Raw genomic sequence first — 20,450 nt, 5'->3', positions numbered from 1 at the left:
TATAAGACATATCTACCGTATTTTTTGCCCCGTAAGACGCACTCCCAGGCAGCAGGCAGGTGTGAGCGCATCTGCACGCACAGTGAGGCGAAGACTTTTGGAAGATGGTCTGGTGTCAAGAAGGACAGCAAAGAAACCACATCTCTCCAAAAAAAACATCAGTGACAGATTGATCTTCTGCAGAAAATATGGTGAATGGACTGCTGAGGACTGGGGCAAAGTCATATTCTCCGATGAAGCCTCTTTCCGATTGTTTGGGGCATCTGGAAAAAGGCTTGTCCGGAGAAGAAAAGGTGAGCGCTACCATCAGTCCTGTGTCATGCCAACAGTAAAGCATCCTGAAACCATTCATGTGTGGGGCTGCTTCTCATCCAAGGGAGTGGGCTCACTCACAATTTTGCCCAAAAACACAGCCATGAATAAAGAATGGTACCAAAACACCCTCCAACAGCAACTTCTTCCAACAATAGTTTGGTGAAGAACAATGCATTTTCCAGCACGATGGAGCACCGTGCCATAAGGCAAAAGGGATAACTAAGTGGCTCGGGGACCAAAACGTTGACATTTTGGGTCCATGGCCTGGAAACTCCCCAGATCTTAATCCCATTGAGAACTTGTGGTCAATGCTCAAGAGGCGGGTGGACAAACAAAAACCCACTAATTCTGACAAACTCCAAGAAGTGATTATGAAAGAATGGGTTGCTATCAGTCAGGAATTGGCCCAGAAGTTGATTGAGAGCATGCCCAGTCGAATTGCAGAGGTCCTGAAAAAGAAGGGCCAACACTGCAAATACTGACTCTTTGCATAAATGTCATGTAATTGTCGATAAAAGCCTTTGAAACGTATGAAGTGCGTGTAATTATATTTCACTACATCACAGAAACAACTGAAACAAAGATCTAAAAGCAGTTTAGCAGCAAACTTTGTGAAAACTAATATTTGTGTCATTCTCAAAACTTTTGGCCACGACTGTATATACCCTAAGCTGACAACACCCTGACACTAAGGGAACAAGATTTTTTTTTTCTCCAATGCATTTTGCAAGCATTGTCTCATTAAAGGGGGTTTTACCATCTCAGACAATGGGGGCATATCGCTAGGATATGCCCCCATTGTCTGATGGGTGCGGGTCCGCACCTACAATGAGAACGGAGCGGGGAAATGAACGGAGGGCGCACTACGCATGCACAGCCGCCCTCGATTCATTTGAATGGGGCCCGCCAAAAATAGCCGAGTGCTGGCTCGGCTGTTTCCTTCTGCCCCATAGAAATGAATGGGAGCAGGGGCCGCGCGTGGTGCGCTCCCATTTACTTCTATGGGAGCAGCGCTTGGTGGTGGATGGACGTCAAGAAATCCGGGGTGTCCTCCAGCCACAGCTCTCCTCGCTCTGTTCTCGTTGTAGGTGTGGGTCCCAGAGGTGGGACCCGCACCTATCAGACAATCCTAGCGATATGCCCCCATTGTCTGAGATGGTAAAAGCCCTTTAACCCCTTAAGGACTCAGCCCTATTTCACCTTAAGGGCTTGGCCATTTTTTGCAAATCTGACCAGTGTCACTTTATGTGGTGATAACTTAAAAACGCTTTTACTTATCCAGGCCACTCTGAGATTGTTTTTTCGTCACATATTGTACTTCATAACACTGGTAAAATGGAGTAAAAAAAAAAATCACTTTTATTTATAAAAAAAAAAATAGCAAATTTACCAAAATTTGGGAAAAATTATCAAATTTCCAAGTTCAATTTCTCTACTTCTAGAATACATAGTAATACCTCTAAAAATAGCTATTAGTTTACATTCCCCATAGGTCTACTTCATGTTTGGATCATTTTGGGAATGCCATTTTATTTTTTGGGGACGTTACAAGGCTTAGAAGTTTAGATGCAAATCTTGAATTTTCAGGTCTGAAGTCACTTTGTGAGGCTTACAAAATAGAAACCACCCAAAAGTGACCCCATTCTAGAAACTACACCCCTCAAGGTATTCAAAACTGATTTTACAAACACTATTAACCCTTTAGGAGTTCCCCAAGAGTTGATGGCAAATGGAGATGAAATTTCAGAATTTAAATTTTTTGCCAAATTTTCCATTTTAATCCATTTTTTCCACTAACAAAGCAAGGGTTAACAGCCAAACAAAACTCTATATTTATTGCCCTGACTCTGCGGTTTACAAAAACACCCGATATGTGGTCGTACACCACTCTACGGCCCCACGTCAGGGCGTAGAGGGAAAGGAACGCTGTGTGGTTTTTGGAAGGCAGATTTCGCTGGACTGGTTTATTTACACCATGTGTCCCATTTGAAGCCCCCTGATGCACCCCTAGAGTAGAAACTCCAAAAACGTGACCCCGTTTTGGAAACTACGGGATAAGGTGGCAGTTTTTTTGGTACTATTTTAGGGTACATGTGATTTTTGGTTGCTCTATATTACACTTTTTGTGAAGCAAAGTAACAAAAAAATAGAAATTCAGAAATTTCATCTCCATTTGCCATTGACTCTTGTGGAACACTTAAAGGGTTAAAGTTTGTAAAATCAGTTTTGAATACCTTGAGGGGTGTAGTTTCTTAAATGGGGTCACTTTTTGGAGTTTCTACTCTAGGGGTGCATCAGTGGGGCTTCAAATGGGACATGGTGTCAAAAAACTGCCTTCCAAAATCCATATGGCATGGCTTTCCTTCTGCGCCCTGCTGTGTGCCCGTACAGAGGTTTACGACCACATATGGGGTGTTTCTGTAAACTAAAGAATCAGGGCAATAAATATTGTTTTGCTTGGCTGTTAACCCTTGCATTGTTACGGGAAAAAATGGATTAAAATGGAAAATTTGCCAAAATATACCTGTTTTGGCACAGTTTATTTTTTATTATTTACAACGTTCATCTGACAGATTAGATCATGTACTATTTTTATAGAGCAGGTTGTTACGGACGCATGGATACCTAATATGTTTAGTTTTTAAAATGTATTTTACACAATATTTTTGAAACAACAAAAAAAAACATTTTAGTGTCTCCATAGTCTGAGAGCCATAGTTTTTTTTATTTTTTGGGTGATTGTCTTAGTTAGGGTCTCATTTTTTGCAGGATGAGATGACTGTTTTAATGGTATGATTTTGGGGTGCATATACCTTTTTGTTCGCTTGCTATTACACTTTTTGTGATGTAAGGTGACAAAATTATGGCTTTTTTTACACCATTTTTTATTTTTACGTTGTTCACATGAGGGGTTAGGTCATGTGATATTTTTATAGAGCAGGTTCTTACGGACACGGCTATACCTTATATTTGTACCTTTTTTTATTTATTAAGGTTTTACACAATATTTTTGAAACCAAAAAAACTTGTTTTAGCGTCTCCATAGTCTGAGAGCCATAGTTTTTTTTCTTTTTTTTTTGGGCCACTGTCTCATGTAGGGGCTCATTTTTTGCGGGATGAGACGACGGTTTGAATGGTACTATTTTGGCGTACATACGACTTTTTTGATCACTTTTATTACCTTTTTTTGGAAGTAAGGTGAGCAAAATTTATCATCATAGTTTTTATTTTTTATGGCGTTCACCGTGCGGGGAATGTAACATGACCGTTTTACGCGGTGATATATAACATGTGTAGGGAATTTTATTTTTTAAATTTTTAATCAGGGAAAAAAATGTTTGTTTTTTTACATTTTTTTCACTTTAACATTTTTTTTTTTACCCAGACCCACTTGGTTCTTGAAGATCCAGTGGGTCTGATGTCTGTATAATACAGTACACTATATAGTGTTTTGTACTGTATTTTACTTACACTTTGTCTGAACAGATCTCTGCCTTTAGCACAGATCTGTTCAGCACCATGGACAGCAGGATGCCTGAGAAGGCGTCCTGTTGACATGGGAACCTTCCCCGTCTGCCACAACTGAGCATACAGAGAAGGGGGGAGGGAGGAGGGTTCCCTCCCTCTGTCACCCCATCCCATCCGGGGGCTGCAAAGGCACAGCAGCCCTCCGATAGGAGAGGGAGCTCCCTCCCTCTTCACCTCTTCCATACAGCGGTCACTACGGACCGCGGCATGGGAGGGGTTAAAACGGCGGACATCTGCACAGATTGTCTGCCATTTGAATCGGAGTGTCAGCAATGAGCTGACGCTTTGATTCAACCGCTTGGCCATCCTGAAAATAAGATCACGCACCCACCCCCCACACGTCTCCCACCCGCCTCCCGCACCGCCCGCAATCCTCCCCCCCCCCCCCCCCCCGCTGCGCCCGCAGGCACAAAAACACAGAGGGCTGCGGGGGGGTTAACTTTCAAAAATATGGGCACTTTGAGGTTTCTGATCCCTGCGGTCACTGACCGCAGGGATCAGAAACTTGCATAAGCGCTAAAAACCGCAGGTCTGAATTGACCTGCGGTTTGTAACGATCGGCAACGCGGGGGGGGGGTGGTCACAGGACCCCCCTAGGCATTGTCACAGTGTGCCTGCTGAATGATTTCTACAGGCACCCTGTTCCGATCACTGCCGGCCGTGCGACAGCGATCAAAACTACACAGGACGTACCGGTACGTCCTAAGTCCTTAAGGGGTTAAAGGGAACCTTGTCACCTGGATTTTGTGTATAGAGCTGAGGACATGGGCTGCTAGCACATCTGCAATACCCAGTCCCCATAGCTCTGTGTGCTTTTATTGTGTAAAAAAAACGATTTAATACATATGCAAATTACCCTGAGATGAGTCAGAGCTTAAAAAATATGACTCTTCTCTGGTCAAACAAGTAAGATATGACTCATGTTAATTTGCATAAAAGGCGGGAAGTACAAAAATGTATAATTCTTATTGAATTCGTCTGCAAATGAAATTAAAAGTGTAATTTCTATGTTTAGGGTAACACAATGAACATTTAGAAACGCTCAGTGAGGGTAGCATGGTGGAGGTGACAGGTTCCCTTTAATGAGTACATAGTAACAAGGTTCATGTGTCAGGAATTTCAAAGAGGCAGTGGCGAGTTGCCCCTGGTTCTGCCTACTCTTTAAGCAACAGACTCCCTGCTCTTGGGGGATCGACCCCTGGATTAGCCAATCCAAGTAAAGGGATTCTCCAGGAAATAAGAAAATGAAAATACTTAAATATTACTTTATTATAAATATATTTCGAAATACATTTCATTAGTTATAATGGCTCATTTTGTCTAGGAAGCAATCATTAGGGGAAATAAAATGGCTGCTGCCCTATTCGTACACACAAAACCTGTCCTAGTCACACAGGAGGACAAGTTACTTCACAACACTGAGCTAAAGAGCTGCCTCATCCTCCTCTCTGCTCTGCTCGTCAGGGACTATGATCATGAATACAGGTGATAAGATCTTTAGCTGAATCTATGTAGGAATGGAGTTCATGAGGAGACATGAAGTACAGAGAGGACAGACTGTGGTAATGAAGACTGCATACAAGCAGGCTTGGACTGGCCCACAGGGGAACAGGAGAATCCCCCGGTGGGCCCCTAGTTTCACACCCCCTGCACAAGTGGCACATAACACATTAGATTTACTGCACTAAACACATATATTCCATGTACAGCACCTCAACCAGCCTATGTTCATATAAAAAACTTGTTAGATTATTTATTATATTTGAATGTATCCGTACGGTGGTCCCCCAAAATAAATTTTACTGGTGGGTCCTAGGCACCCCAATCCGACACTGCATACAAGTACTGCTGCTTATTAACCCCACCTCCTCTCTGTACTTCATGCCTCCTCAAGAACTCCATTTCCACAGATTCAGCAGATCTTATCTGTATTCAGAATCATAATCCCTGACAAGCAGAGCAGAGAGGAGGAAGCGGCAGCTATTTACCTCATTGTTCTGAAGCAACTTGTCCTGAGGTGCGATTAGGACAGGATTTGTGTGTACTAATAGGACGGCGGGCATTTTATTTCCCCTGATGATTGCTCCCTAGACAAAACGAGGCATTATAACTAATGAAAAGTATTTGGGAATATATTTACATTGAAGTAATATTTAAGTACTTTCATTTTCTTAATTCCTGGAGAAGAGAACCCCTTTAAGTGGGAATGTCTCAACTCACCAGGTCACATCAGGCCGTACAACCGCAGATTTTCATACTGAAAAATGCAACATAAAATACAGTACTAGCAGAGTGGATGACATTGGACAAATTTCATGTACACTTTGCTTTTTTTTTTTTTTTCATGCGGAAACTGAACGCCGGCCCGCACCGCGCTGCACTTTCAGCCCTGACACATATGCATGCACTATGTCCCGACGCTGTGCGACGTCAGGACGGCAGTACAGCGCGCAGAGAAGGCGGCGGAGGGAGCTGTGGAGCAGAGCCCCTACAGGAAAGGTAAGTACTGGCCGCTGCATGTCCACAACCTCACTGCAAGAAACAGTAAAGTAGGAGTGAGGACGCTGCCATGAGCACACTACACAGAGATCTGGGGTGACATGGTCTGGGGGGACATGGGACTGCAGGTGATATGCACTTGCGAGCTTCATTACTGCTGAGCTTAGGGCTTCCAGAGCCCGGACAGACAATCTATGAAAAGCATCCTGACTGGGCGGCGGGATTGAGAACGAGCAGCACTAACACTCCGCAGTCAATGGGACGATTAGCAAGAAGCTGTGTGAGCGTGATCCTCTGTTATGGACTTGTAAGATCATATGGCATTATACTGATTTATAATGCTGTGTGCCTCTGCTTGATATCACTTCTGTATCTGTAAGGTCAAGCAGAGGCACACAGCATTATAAATCAGTATAATGCCCTGCGCTCCTGCAGTCTGAAAGAGAGGATCATGCTTACACACGGAATGCAATTCCCGCAAAGGACTCGATGGTTTTCAGACAGCCCTAAGGGTTTGCACAACCGCATTCACATGCAACAGAAAGTTTCCGCATGGCGTTTTGCCTGCAAGTTAGTGTAAACTCCAACATAGAAATAAGTGGCATACTGCTAATTTCAAATGGAAATATCGAGGATTAGGTCCATTGAGTAACAACGGAACTAATCCTTGTGCGAATCTGCTAGACACACAGCAGCACGTCTGCAGCAAAGCCACAGGGGCAGTCTCGGATTTCCAGCAGACACGTGAACAAAGCCACACGAACATAGGAAAGGATTGGATGCAGATTTTCATTAAGATTTTGCTGCATTTTTTTTTTTTTTTTTTTTTTTTTTTTTTTATCTACCACGTTACATGCAGATTTTGTTCAAGATTTGCCCTGGATCCCCACCAATGCATTTAACAGAATGAAATCTGAAATGAAAATCCACAGAAAGAATTGAGTCTGTGGATATCAAGATCCTCACCACAGGTCAGTTTAGACCCAGTCAATTTCTGCAACATATAGATGACATTTTTAAAATCCAATTTAGGGTCCATTCACATGACCATATACTGTACTCCGCATGTTATCCACAGTTTTGCAGATAACATGCGGATCCATTCACTTTTATGGAGTTTAAAAAGATGCGGACAGCAAAAAACACAGAGCATGTCCTACTCTTGTCCACAATTGCGGAGAAGAGTAGGCATTTTCTAGGAGTGACGGCCATGTGTGGTCCGCAAATTGCAGAACGCACACGGGCCGGTATCCATGTTTTGCAGATCCCTAATTTGCGCACCACAAAACACATAAGGCCGTCTGAATGAGCCCTTACTTTGCTGTACTAAATTATGCTGCGGATAAGCTGCTTACATATCCATGCCGCAAATCTGCATGTAAGAGGTGAACACGGCCTATGTCCATTTCCTAGGAGTGGTATTTTTTTTAAATATGGTACAGACATACTAACACACAAAAGCCAAAATACCCATTGCATTTGCCAGACACAGTCTCTCATCGCGCAGAGGCGGCACCCTGGCTTCTTCTATTGTAAGCAGGTAGGAGGGTGACATGGCTAGAAGGTCCTGGCAGATTGACTGCTCTGTGTGTAGACATGTCTACATTATTTGCTGACTGCGCAGTCAGGTTTGACGTCTGCTTGTAAAGGGTGGTCATCAAGTGGCCAGCAGGGCCTAACAGTCCCAAGACCAAGCAGTGGTAACTATTATTGGCTTAGTGGCGAGTGCAAGAACTGCAGGATTTTAGGATTTTTTATTTTCACATTTAGTCATGGAAAATCAAATTTAACACCAACAATGCTTTAAAGGGGTATTCTGGTAATATTCATTTTTAAGCAAGTGCCTGCAGCCTGCCTCCTAAAATAGAAGACCACACCGCTCTGGTCCTTCTCGCTGCCTCCATCTTCCGCATGGTCACAAGCACCGCTCCAGCGGTGAAGTGGCCACAAGCGGTACGTCACCACTGAAACCAGTTATTAGCTGGAGCGGGGCATGTGCCCTATTGGATGTAAAAAGTGCAGGACCAGATGATGGAGAGTGTGGAGCAGGTTAGTAATCTCCTATTTCAGGGGGCAGGCTGCAGGCACTTGCTTAAGAATCAATATTAACAGAAGGGGTTCTCAGGGATTTTAATAATTAATATCAGATTTCAGTATCCCAGCCTCCGGGAGTACTTTGACCTATCCGTACATTTGGCACTTGGTCTAAGCGCATTCACGTTAATGGGGCTGAGATACCAAGCAGAGCCACTATTAGATGGACAGCGCTGTCCTTTAAAAGCTGATATGAACATCCTGGAGAACCCCATTAACAATAGGTTTAACATAAAAACCTGATTTAAACAAAAGGTCAATTTCTGACGACACATTCCCTTTAACTCCGACACCCGCGGTGGAAGATTGGGGAACACTTTGTGCACATATACAGTGAGGAACAGAAGTATTTGAACACCCTGCGATTTTGCAAATTCACATTGTAGGTGCATTCCCACTAGGGCTGCAGTAAACGATTATTTTAGTAATCGAGTATTCTATTGATTATTTTTTACGATTAATCGAGTAATCTAATAAGAAAAAAATAATACTGTTTTCCTTTATAAAAACTCATCAGACCCCCTGCCATTAGTCCCCAACACCCTTTGTTCCCCACTGTGCGATCAGCCCAAGTTCATCAGTTCCCCCCAGTGCCGTCAGCTCTCCCCCACCCCAGTGCCGTCAGCTCTCCCCCACCCCAGTGCCGTCAGCTCTGCCCCCTTGTGCCATTAGCTCATCTCCATCCCAGTGCCATCAGCTCTGCTCCCCCAGTGCCATCAGCTCTGCCCCCATTGTGCCATCAGCTCTGCCCCCATTGTGCCATCAGCTCCTCCTGACACCCGGATTGCACAGCATCACTGGTTTCTATGACGCTGTGCACTCAAGGCGCCCGGCCTTAGTCGCGCCCCACCCCCTCGGTTTCACCAACTTACCTTTCCAGCAGGGGCGCTGTCGACACTCCATAGTTTTGCGCTACTCTACGCCTGACGTCACACAGTGCGTCAGGTCATGGCGTCTGTACGTCAGAGCAGCGCGGGACCATGGACGTACTGTGAAGTGTCCGGAGGCCCCCTGCTGGAAAGGTGAGTATTTCAAGCGCAGCGGGAGACCACGGAGCGGGAGTAATAGCAAGCGCTTCACTCCCGCTCCGTGGTCACATGACACAAACGAATCGTCGATGCAAAAAATTTGCATCGAGGATTTTTTGGTGTCAAATTACTTGATTTAATCGAGTAATCGTTTCAGCCCTAATTCCCACTCTGAGAGACAGAATAAAAAATTAAAATAAATATCAGGAAATCACATTGTATGATTTTTAAAGAATGTATTTGTCTTGCACTGCTGAACAGAAGTATTTGAACACCTGAGAAACAGCAAGAATTCTGGCTTTCAAAGACCTGTTACTGTGCTTTTAAAAAGTCCACCTCTACTCCACTCGTTAATCTAACTTAGTAGCTCTGGTCTGAGCTCTTTAAAGACCCCTGTCCACCCCACAGTCAGTCAGACGCCAACTACTACCATGGGCAAGACCAAAGAGCTGTCAAAAGACACCAGAGACAAAGTGGTGGACCTCCACAAGGCTGGAAAGGGCTACGGAGCAATTGGAACTGCACTTGGGACACCTTCCCCCTAATCTAAAATATAACTTTTATTAATTATCTTAAAATGTAAGCTCAGATCAAGCCCAGTTAAGTGGGTCTTTTAGTACAAACAAATGGTACACTTGTTATCCCAAATAAATCAGACAAATCATGTCGTTGACATTACTCACGGTTTGTTGAGATCTCAGCACTATCATACGAATGTATGGTCCCTGGAGGTTAGGAATGATGGAAATAGATGATGGTCTGAGGTATATAGTATCAAAGATATATACAGAGGGCCTGAATAGGCGGACGATAAAGTACCTGTTCTTTCCCGATAGGCCCTTCTTAATCCTCATCCCAGGGACACCCCTTGATGGTAGGGGTTCCCTGTCCTCGTGTCTAACCTACCGGTCCCTATTTGACCCTACACACCAAAGTATCATCAGAAGTGGCATAGTAAATGAGTAGCTAATGCTGAGATAATTATTAGCAGTGTACCAACAAAAAGGCAAGATCATATAATATGACCAGATACATACTTAAAACACAATCCCGACGCACCGTTTCCCCAGTCCCACCATAAGACTGGTTCGTCAGGGGATCAAATTGTATAAAATGCTTTGACAGAGTCCCCAGGTAAAGCCCCTGACAGTGGTGCCTTCAATCAGGACCCACTAGGAGACTTGGGCTAGGATGCAGGCTTCTTGGATGGCAGGTGTCTCAGTGTTACATACCACACACTTCCTTCAGTTCCACCCCTATACCTTCCCTTTGAGTACTGTTCCTATCTCAATGAATAAATCCAATAGAACATCTTTGGAGGGAGCTGAAACTCTGTGTTGCTCAGTGACAGCCCCGAAATCTGACAGATGTGGAGGAGATCTATGTGGAGGAGTGGGCCAAAATCCCTGCTACAGTGTGAGCAAACCTGGTCAAGAACTACAGGAAACGTTTGACCTCTAACTGCAAACAAAGGCTTCTGTACCAAATAGTAACACTGATTTTCTCAGGTGTTCAAATACTTATGTTCAGCAGTGCAAGACCAATAAATTCTTTAAAAATCATACAATGTGATTTCCTGAATTTTTTCTTTTTATTCCGTCTCTCAGAGTGGGAATGCACCTACAATGTGATTATCAGACCCCTCCATGATTTCTAAGTGGGAGAACTTGCAAAATTGCAGGGTGTTCAAATACTTCTGTTCCTCACTGTAGTTAGTCCCTGCCACATAGACCCACCTGATTTACACCCGGAAGCAAACCTCAGCAGTAAATGCCATTTCCATATAGCATCTACTAGCCCATCTCTCAGAGGGCATTCAGATTTCTGATTTACAGGGGGATGCCAGCCTTGAAGTTATAATTAAAATGCACATATACCCTGCTGACCCTCTCTGTGTCACACGTGTAGATAACACATAGGCACTGCAGTGGTATTGGTGAGAAAACAAGGTACTGTTGGTGTGGGTGGGACAAGGCATTGAAAAATAAGCAGCATACCCACACTGATATTTTTTCCACTGTGCGTGAAGTCTTTTTTGTTAACCTATTGACTGCACTGTCTTTATACAAAGCATGGACAAGAATTATGAAAAATGCTGCTAAATGTTGTGCGTAAAAGTGCTTAAGGCGGGAGTCCACCACTACTGAAATGCCATACATTATAAAGACCGGATGGAGCAGGCGACTGCCAAGAAGGAAGCGTTCCTTCCCAACAGCTGCCTGCTCCTCAGTGGAGAAGAAGCGCTCATCCACCGGGTGAAACATTCGTTCATGCAGACATATGCTGTTTGTGGGCAGCAGATCATGCTGTCTAAACAGCACTCTGCTTCCCAGAAACCATGAAGAAGACAAGTGATGGCATTCGGAATCTTTGTCCGGGCCCATACAGTGGAGATGATCTCTACATGTCACTTTTCACTCTGTAAGACGCACTTTATTTCTCCCAAAAGTGGGAGAAAAATTTCAGTGCATCTTATAGTGTGAATACTAATGAGCACTTCCATTATGGAAGTGCTCGATAATACACGAGGACCAGGGAGCAGGGAGCAGTGAATACGGCACTCCCTTTGCTCACCGGACCGTGTACAGGGAGAAGCAGCAGCGACTGTGCGGGGACCATGAGCGGCGCAAGTATATTACCTGTGAGGGGCCCGGCACATGGGGGAGGTGTTTATGATATTGGATAACCCCTTTAACATTGGGGGTCTGAGCGGAGGGCTGATGAAAACTATTTTTTTCTTATTTTTCTCCTCTAAAACCTCGGTGCATCTTATAGGGCGAAAAATATGTTAAATGCAGTGAACTCCTCCACTGACGAACAGGCAGGTATCGGAAGGGACACTTCCCAACAATCATCTGCTCCATCGGGCCTTGTAAACCGGCCTTCAGACTGGTATATTTCACATTATGGGCTTATAAAGCCAGCCTTCAGTAAGGGTTAATTCACACACCATAAATTTTATACCACAGACAAATCCGCCACACAATTAGCATTTCTTACATAAAGGTTCTGAGGTGGTCTTGCATAGGGTAAAATCTGCATGTCTTATATGCAGATTATACAAATATTTTGTTCAAAGGCTACTTTCACACTAGCGGCACAGACCTCCGGCAGGCTGTTCCGTCGGGTGAACAGCCTGTCGGATCCGTCCTGCCGCTAGTGAACGTGTGCCCCTGGACTGCCGCTCCGTCCCCATTGACTATAATGGGGGCGGGGGCAGAGTTCCGGCAGAGGCACGGCGAGAGGCTACCGGAATAAATGTCTGACATGTCGTAGTTTTATTCCGGCAGCCTTTCGCCGTGCCTCCGCCCCTATTATAATCAATGGGGACACAGAGGCAGTCCGGGGGGAAAACACGTTCACTAGTAGCAGGACGGATCCAACAGGCTGTTCACCCGACGGAACAGCCTGCCGGAGGTCCGTGCCGCTAGTGTGAAAGTAACCTAATAAATTTGTATGTTTTACATATGGATATAGCGGTGGCTATGTCAGTGGCATGAGATCCATGGTACATGTGAATCCACCCTTAGACAACATTATTTTCACGGGATAACGATTTGGCGGGGGATGTTTGCTATTACGTTTCCCTCCTTTTAATCTCAGAAGAGTACAATAATTAAGCACAAACTGCAGGTATATAAGAACAGGTCTTTTCATATAAGCACGAAAGCAGCACAAGACATATTGGTTATCAATAATTAAGACCAGTGCTTGCAGGAGTAACTGGTTAACTGCCTGCTCCAGAGAGATGATGGGAGTGCTTGGAGAAGAGGACAATTGCCATTGAAGATTACGTCCCATGGGTTATGGTACTTTCAATCAGCCACGTATGCTACTTATCTATTATTAAAGTCCTCCCCAAACACCACTTTCTTTAAAGCGTCCGATTACCTTGTACCCGCTTTGTACAGTATATTTGGGGAGTTGCTAAGAGAGCAATTCTCTAATGTATTATTCAATGCCTTTATGATAAAAGATAACGCGCTGCAGGGAACATCAAATTCCCAACTGCTAAGCCTTAGGCCTCATGCACACGGCCGTTGTTTGGGTCCGCATCTGAGCCGCCGTTTTGGCGGCTCGAATGCGGACCCATTCACTTCAATGGGGCCGCAAAAGATGCAGACAGAACTCCGTGTGCTGTCCGCATCCGTTGCTCCGTTCCACGGCCCCGCTAAAAAAATATAACAAGTCCTATTCTTGTCCGCGCTTTGCGGACAAGAATAGGCATTTATATTGACGGACGCCCGTTCCGCAAATTGCTGAAGGCACACGGGCGGCTACCATTTTTTGCGGATCCGCGGTTTGCGGACTGCAAAAATACAGAACGGTCGTGTGCATGTAGCCTTAGACCAATTTCACACAGTGTTTTATCAGTTTTTTTTCATCAGAGATTGTGAGATGAAAGATAAGATGTAATGGGGAGATTTTATCCTGTTCTGTGATTTTGGCTCACAATCACTGATGGAAATCACTGATCAAACACTGACTGTGAAAGCGGCCCTGGGGTTTATCCACACGACCACAAAGAGTGGATACGAAAAAACGGACACTGACTGTGTGCACCTGGCATCGCGGACCCACGATCCGCATGTTGCAGCCTAAGATAGCACATATCCTATCTTTTATGGCTTCGCCGTTGTCCATGTTTCACGATCTGTGGTTTGTAGTCCGCAAAACAGACTCATTTGTGTGAACGCACCCTTATTCTAGCAGTCAGTGGTTTTCATGGTGTGTGAATAAGGCCTTAGGGTCCTTTTACAAGGGCCGATGCACAGAGGAATAATTACCTGATAATTACACTTGCTATTCAAGTGAATGGGTCTGTGCCGCAATACGGGATTCACACAGCCAGTGCCCATGCACTGTGGGCCGCAATTTGTGGTCCACAGCACGGGCACGTACATCTTACATTCATGTGAATGTACTATTAGAACAAGCTTTGAGGTTCCAGCACCAGAGCTACTCCCGAACAGCCCGAATGTTGGACCCCCACCGATTTAATATTGATGCCCTATCCAGGGGAAGCGCCATTCTTATGAAAAACCCTGGAGGACCCCTTTAAGACTGATGACCAAGCCTTAGGATAGGTTGGCAATATCAGATTGCGATCGTCCGACTTCCAGCACCCCTGCCGATCAGCTGTTTTCGGGAGCTGCTATGCGCTGGTAAAACCACAGCTCCATAAAAGGTTGTGTCTGGATACTGCAGCGCTACTACCGGGATGGCTTGGGGGGGCCACAGTTTAAATGTAGCATAAAGAATCCATGGACAAAACATAATTCGGATGGTACAAATTAGTACCAATATAGATAGTGTAATCTGCAGAAAATCCAGATCAGTTTATGGGATCGGTCAGGATTCTTTGAAATATTTGACAATGGGCTGATATCGTCATCATGGCAACGTTAAAGGGGTTCTCTGGAAATGATTTCAAAATGGCCACTAGCAACCTATCCTAGAATGTGAGCAGGACTGGTTGCCACCAGTTGCAGAGCTGCCTACGGGGTGAGGAGGCAGGGCCTCAGTATACTGCTCTACGATAGATGGTAATGATGCGATCCTGCCTATGATATGCCATCATGGCTGAGCAGCCTGACAGGAAAACTCTCCAATATGTAGTATATGTAAGTCCCAGACTGTAGCATAAATTGAGGTCTCAAACCTTCACCCCCCCCCCCCAGCAGCTCAACAAGTGGAGGCAACCAGTCCTGCTCTCATTCTAGGACAGGTTTCTGGGGACAACCTCAATCCCTTTGAGAACAAAAGCTGCGACAATAATGTAAACCGATCCTTAGAGCTTATTAGGGTCCAACCAGTCAGGTTTCTGCATGCGGATTTGGAAGGCAAAAATCAGGAGTGCAATATAAAAGGAAAGAAAGTATAATGGCCAGACACTTCTCTTTTTTTAATTCACTCCTGGTTCTGGCCTTCAAACTGCATGCAGAAACCGGACCGTGTGGCTGTACCCTTAGAATGAAGATAGTACACAGGCCCATAGAAGTGGTTCTATTCACACCATTGCTTGTTCGGCATGGGCAAGAAACTCTGGGCATGTCCTATTCTGGACTCACAGAACATGGACCTGGAGACCATTGTCTTAGAAGATCACCAGGTCTATGAGGACATATGGACCTCAATGCCACATGAAAAAGTGTCCATGTGCTGGGGCTATACAAGACAGATGACTCAGTACAGATGTGTGAATAAGACCTAACCTTCAGTCATTCCATAAAGGTACAGTATAATGAAGATTAGAGCCTCATGTGAAAACACAGTGGGGGAGATACTGGTGCAACGGGAAAGAGGAGGAACTCCCCATAGTAACCAATCACATCACGGCTTTCATTTTCTAAAGGGTCTCTGAAAAAAGAGAATAGCATCTGATTAGATGTCACAGGTAAGCATGACTGTCCCTTTGCACAAGTCCTTTTTATCATTGTCCCAGAGATCAAGAAGGGGGGGAAAAAAAAAAAAAAAAGATTGAGGTCTTGATATTTTGGTCAAAATATTTCTGTTGTCATTGGATGTCATTTTTGCATACCCTCTGAGGGTATGTCTCTAGCTGTAAGGGTTCAGCTATACAGCCATCCTGTATGGGCGACAGCTCACCCTCTGAGGGTATGTCTGTACTTGTAAGGGTTCAGCTATACAGCCATCATGGTCCGGCATAGCCCACCCTCTGAGGGTATGTCTCTAGCTATAAGGGTTCAGCTATACAGCCATCCTGTATGGGCGACAGCTCACCCTCTGAGGGTATGTCTGTACTTGTAAGGGTTCAGCTATACAGCCATCATGGTCCGGCATAGCCCACCCTCTGAGGGTATGTCTCTAGCTGTAAGGGTTCAGCTATACAGCCATCCTGTATGGGCGACAGCTCACCCTCTGAGGGTATGTCTGTACTTGTAAGGGTTCAGCTATACAGCCATCATGGTCCGGCATAGCCCACCCTCTGAGGGTATGTCTCTAGCTGTAAGGGTTCAGCTATACAGCCATCCTGTATGGGCGACAGCTCACCCTCTGAGGGTATGTCTGTACTGGTAAGGGTTCGGCTACACGGCCATCATGGTCCGGCATAGCTCACTCTCTGAGGGTATGTCTGTACTTGTAAGGGTTCAGCTATACAGCCATCATGGTCCGGCATAGCCCACCCTCTGAGGGTATGTCTCTAGCTGTAAGGGTTCAGCTATACAGCCATCATGGTCCGGCATAGCTCACTCTCTGAGGGTATGTCTGTACTTGTAAGGGTTCAGCTATACAGCCATCATGGTCCGGCATAGCCCACCCTCTGAGGGTATGTCTGTACTTGTGGGTTCGGCTATACAGCCACCCTGTATGGGCAACAGCTCACTCTCTGAGGGTATGTCTCTAGCTGTAAGGGTTCAGCTATACAGCCATCCTGTATGGGCAACAGCTCACCCTCTGAGGGTATGTCTGTACTTGTAAGGGTTCAGCTATACAGCCATCATGGTCCGGCATAGCCCACCCTCTGAGGGTATGTCTGTACTTGTGGGTTCGGCTATACAGCCATCCTGTATGGGCAACAGCTCACCCTCTGAGGGTATGTCTCTAGCTGTAAGGGTTCAGCTATACAGCCATCCTGTATGGGCGACAGCTCACCCTTTGAGGGTATGTCTGTACTTGTAAGGGTTCTGCTACACGGCCATCATGGTCCGGCATAGCTCACTCTCTGAGGGTATGTCTGTACTTGTAAGGGTTCGGCTACACGGCCATCATGTTCCAGCATAGCTCACTCTCTGAGGGTATATCTGTCCTTGTAAGAATTTAGCTGCATGGCCACCTTGGCGCCCAAGGATCACAGTGTAGCGATGCTAGCATAGAAATGAATGGGGTCACAGCAGGACACGTTTGTCACGACCCGTAAACCACATAAAATCCAGCCGTGTCATATCTATGTTCACATGGTTCCACTATGATCCCACAGTAATCCTTGGGCGCAACAGCTGTCTCGTGACCAAGACAGCCATGTAGCCAAACCCTTACAAGCACAGACATGCCCTTAGAGGGTAAGGTAGGCCCTGGTACTGAGGGCACACATAGTTACTGCTGCTTTCAGAGTCAGTGGGCCTCATCTGTCAAAAACAGAAAACTGTTGTAGTTGCCCATAGCAACCAATCACAGCTCCCCTTTTATTTCTTAAAGTGTTCGGAAAAAATGAAAGGTGAGCTCTGATTGGTTGCTGTGGGCAACTACGACAGTTTTCCTGTTAAACAGTCTTGGTGAATGAGGTCCATTGTTTGGCGATTTTGGTCAAAACCAGGAGCAGGTCCAAAACAGAACAGGAGAACGTGTCCCCACCATACCTTACCTCTGCTGGTATTTGCCCACAATCACTGACAGTGTGAATGCAGCCTGTATGTTTTCAGTTTTTTTTCTTCCATATGTGTTTTCGTGAAGATTTTTATTCCTGCCTATTTTCAGTGGGAGTTGTGGAGATAGAGTCCAGAATGGACAGGTCACTTCTTAAATCACCAGTGGGGAAGAAGGTAGCATCAAGATTGACACATGGATTCCCCACCAAAATCAACAGGGAGGATCGGCGTGCATTTTTGGTGCTTCTTTTGAAGCAGAATACTGTGTGAACATGACCTTACAAGCAGATGAAGCTGCTCTAAAAGCGTACCCGAGTTTACAGGGAGACGCCGGAGATCTCATCACCTACTCCTTCATGCAGAATCACTTCTGCACATTCTAAGACCTTGTCGCCCATAGCAACAGCTTCTTTCATGTCAGAAAGTGTCTTAGGTAGCTACGGGCAACAAGACCATTTGGCTCAGACACGGGGCACAATAAATGGGTGTAAAGCTGCACCAGATCATGGTCTAGAAACGAAAAGCTTGGGCGCCTGCAGATCTCGGGAGGGGGGAGAACACTCAGCAACCAATCGGACTCCTGCATTCGGTCGCTATGGGCGAGAACGCCACTTTTCACCGGCACATCCTGAGGTCCATTGTCTCACACATGATAAGACAACACAGTCCTAATGAGGACAATAATAAAGCGCCATCTACAGAATGAACCCCATGTGTCAATGACCGTATGACCACCAGCGGGGGATGTTGCCCATAGCAACCAGCTGTCATCAGGGCAGGCTGGAGAACTAGCTGTCACTTGGTTGCCATTGGTAACACCTCCACTTTGTATGTGCACTCCATGCAGCGGCCTACCAGGCATTTCTATGCACCCAGGGCAGGAAGTGACAGCTGCAGCCCCCACACCTGTAACGTGTCACACTGATCTCCTGGACGCCCAGGCCCACACCAGAGGCCTAACTGTCCCCAGCAGAGCATCCCTGACAGCCCCCATCACTGCAGCCATTATCTAGGCCCGGATGCAGCCTGCGGCTGTGGTACTGCTCAGCCGGCGTCCCCCCGGCACTGCCACATACCCCCCACGTCTTTCCCGCCGCATCGCCGTGTGGTACAGCCGCCTCCTCCTCCATCCACTGCCTGCCTGCCTCCCTCCCCGGCCACATCCAGACAAAAGCCGCCGCGGCCGCCCGGGCCCTGCTCCCGCTCCCAGGCCGCCGGCCTCCGGCTCTTCACCGCTGCCTTCCCCGGCACTGCTCCGAGCCCGGCCCGGCAGAGACGGCGCCTGAGACTGACGGCTCAGACAAATAAAAACACTCACCGCATGAATTTTCTTGTCTCGCAGAACCAAGATGGCTGTGTTTCCAACCCGGAGGATGCTGGGTGGGTGACCTTTCCCCTTTGACCCTCCGCCGTGACCCGCTCTCCTTCTCCTCCCTCCCTGACAACGACAGCTGGTAACCAGGAAGCGGCCCGGGCCTAGCTTGGGGGGATCGGCCTGCTCGTTCGGGGACTGCGCCCTCCTCTCCGGTGCTCTGGGATCCCCCTCCTTCCTGTGAGTGCTGGCGGGGGGAGGGAGGAAGAGGAGGAAGCTGCCGTTTTGGCGGCTTCATTCACATCCCAGGCCAGAAAGGAGGAAGCTGCGCTGGTGCCGTGTCTCCGCAGCCATGTACACTCCTCATACCTGCAGCACTACCGCTCTGCCTTCACACCTCTGCTCCTGAGGACCATGGGGTCCCCTCCATGCTGGCAGCACAGTGCCCAGGCCTAGGGCAGACCACTGAATTGAGAGGACAGCTGCCCCCCTTGTCCCATTTCAATGTGATGACAAATACCCAACTTATAGACCCACAGTCTGGGCATCTGTCAGCATGATCAACCCTATTAAACCAGGAGTACCACATGATAGGGTTGATCATGCTTGGTGAAAGGGCTCCTCTTCATGGTCCTGTTTTAGAAAAATCAGTTTAAGGCTCCATTCACACGTCCGTGGTGCGCAAGCTGCGGACAAGAATAGGACATGTTCTATCTTTTGCGGACCTGAAGATCGGCGCCGCGCTCTGCAAATGCGGGTGCTGACAGCACACTGTGTGCTGTCCGCATCCATTCCGTCCCCATAGAAAATGAATGGGTCCGCACCCGTTCCGCAAAATTGCGGAACGAATGCGGACGTGTGAATGGAGCCTAATGGTCCATTCAAACGTCCGTAATTTGGGTCCGCATTCTTTACGCAATTTGCGGACCCATTCACTTTCAATGGAGCTGGATCAGATGTGAATCCGCAATTCCGTTCCTGAAAAAAATAAAACGTGTCTTATTCTTGTCCGCAATTGCGGACCAGAAAAGGCATTTCTATTATAGTGTCTGTGATGTGCGGTCCGCAAATTGCGGATCGCACATTGCAGGTGTCCGTAATTTGCGGATCCGCAAAACACGGACGTGTGAATGGAAGGGATGCGGACCCAATCATTTACTATAGGGCTGGAAGATATGCAGAGAGCACACTATGTGCTCTCCGCATTTCCGGAGCGCGCACCCGATCTTCCGGTCCGCGGCTCTGCAAGAAAATAGAGCATGTCCTATTCTTGTCCGCAATTGCAGACAAGAATAGGCATTTCTATGGGGGGTGCCGGCCGGGTGTATAATTTGCGGATCCGCA

The 20,450-nt window shown here is 46.4% G+C and overlaps 1 protein-coding gene across 1 annotated transcript in view; it reads right to left on the bottom strand.

Moving 5' to 3' along the window:
- CNOT2 (CCR4-NOT transcription complex subunit 2) overlaps positions 1 to 19,339 on the bottom strand; it is a 66,979-nt gene extending 47,640 nt beyond the window's left edge. The window contains exon 1 of the mRNA XM_040409877.1: positions 19,113 to 19,339. The gene's annotated coding sequence lies outside the window, so the exon portion shown is untranslated. The remainder of the gene's footprint in view (positions 1 to 19,112) is intronic.
- Between the last annotated feature and the right edge of the window lie 1,111 nt (positions 19,340 to 20,450).

The sequence above is a fragment of the Bufo bufo genome, chromosome 1, assembly GCF_905171765.1.
Source record: "Bufo bufo chromosome 1, aBufBuf1.1, whole genome shotgun sequence".
Taxonomy (NCBI): domain Eukaryota; kingdom Metazoa; phylum Chordata; class Amphibia; order Anura; family Bufonidae; genus Bufo; species Bufo bufo.
This window is presented reverse-complemented; position numbering and strand designations above follow the sequence as displayed.